The sequence below is a fragment of the Glycine max genome, chromosome 19 (genome assembly GCF_000004515.6).
Source record: "Glycine max cultivar Williams 82 chromosome 19, Glycine_max_v4.0, whole genome shotgun sequence".
Lineage (NCBI taxonomy): Eukaryota > Viridiplantae > Streptophyta > Magnoliopsida > Fabales > Fabaceae > Glycine > Glycine max.
The window spans coordinates 10,926,624-10,928,673 of record NC_038255.2 but is presented as its reverse complement, the minus strand read 5'-3'; positions in this window follow the sequence as shown (position 1 = coordinate 10,928,673).

The following is a 2,050-nucleotide window of genomic DNA, read 5'->3' as shown; positions in this document are numbered from 1 at the left end:
AACAAACTTTTACAAAAGGTTTGTCCCATATCTTTCTATACTTGTAGCACCACTCATTGAGTTGGTGAGGAACTATGTTCCCTTACGGGAAGATGTCCATGAAAGGGGTTTTCAGACCTTACCCTACTCTAACATACCCAACACCACTAATACGTATATTTTTATTCTTTTTACAGGTGTCGAGGGAAGGATCCCAGAGTATGAAGAACCTCAGGATTTAAGGTCAAATCCTTTCCAAGGTGGAGGGGATGATGCAATCCTACCCCCAAGGGTATTGGATAGAAGACTCCAAGAGGATTGGGCTAGAGCTGCTAAACAAGGCCCTGGGGTTCTCATGAACCTAAGGGTAGATGTTTTGAGCCCATGGGCCAAGGTTGGGTCCACTCTTCTTTGTAAATATTAGAATAGGTTTTCCTTCTTTTTGGGCTTGTATTTTGGCCATTCTAGTAATATAGGGTTTTAGCCTTGTATTTCAGGGCATTTTGAGTAGTCTTTGTAGTAGGGACTTTTTTTGTATTTTCATGTATTTTGGCATGGGGGTGAGCTTAACTATTATAGGGGGTGTGTAGGTAAGCTCCAGCTTCTAATCTTAAAGAGGTGAGCTTAGTTATTAGAGAGGTGTGTGTAGCTAAGCTCTAGCTTCTCTAGGAATCTTCTCAAGGAAGCTTCTTAAGGAAGCGTCTCAAGGAGGTGAACTTAGTTATTCGAGGGGTGTGTGTAGCTAAGCTCTATCTTTTTTAGGAATCTTCTCAAGGAAGCTTCTCAAGGAGGTGAGCTTAGTTATTAAAGGGTGTGTGTAGCTAAGCTCTAGCTTCTCATGGAAGTTTTCTCAAAGAAGCTTCTCAAGGAAGTTTTCTCAAGAAAGCTTCTCAAGGAAGCTACTTAGTCTATAAATAGAAGCATGTGTAACACTTGTTGTAGCTTTGATGAATGAGAGTCTTGTGAGACACAACTCCAAGTTCAACTTCTCTCTCTTTTTCTTCCTTCAATTTCGTGCTCCCCCCTCTCTTTCCTTTCCTCCATTGAAGCATCCTCTCCAAGCTTCTTATCCAAGGCTCATCTTGGTGGTGAAGCTCTTTCTTCCATGGCTTATTCCCTAGTGGATGACGCCTCCTCTCACCTCTTCTCCTTTGTCTTCTGCTGCATCTCCATGGTTGAAAATCACCATTGAAGGACCTCATTGAAGCTCAAAGATCCAACTTCCATAGAAGCTCCACAAGCAAGCTTCCATCAACTCAGGGCTGATCCCATAATGGATCCTTCACGAAAGTCTATATAAGAAGACTTAAGCACGAGATTTCAAGAACGAGGAATATCAAGTGAAAAGGAGAAAAAAGATCTCTGATGCGAAACTCTTTTAGTGGAACCAAGAGTTGCATGATAGAATACGTATTTGTAATCAAGTTCAAATTAGTGGAACCCTCTACAGTTTTGTAAAGGAGAATTGGACAATAGCTTCCTATTTTCACAAAAAAACCTCCTTTGCTCAAAGGCATCAAATATGACTATTGGAAAGGGAGGATGATTGCACATTGATATGTGAGACGTGGTGGAAAATGGAAATCATTTTCCATTTGATTAAGAGCTAAACAAGATCCCCAAAAATCGATGGACGAAAGAGCAACAACAAAGATTTTGCTCAACTCAAAAGCTCAAAACGCTTTATTATGAGCTATAAGTGAAGAAAATATACGAAAGTCCATAGCTTTAGAAGCACAAAAACGATTTTGGAACCATAATATATGAAGGGTAATCACATGTAAAGAGAAACAAGCTAAGTCTCCTTACACATAAGTATGAACTTTTTACTATGGAGGAAGGAGAAGACATACAATGTGTGCTTACTCGCTTCTGAACTATATTAAATGAGCTAAGCTCTTTAGGTATAAATTTTGATAATTATGATCATATTGACAAAATCTTGAGAAGTTTGTCTAGAAAATGTAGACCGTAGGTAACAACTTGAAGAGCCTTGAAGAATTTTGACACCATGTCCCTTAAAGAACTTGTTGGAACTCTTGAGGTTCATGAACAAGATAAAGGACTTAAG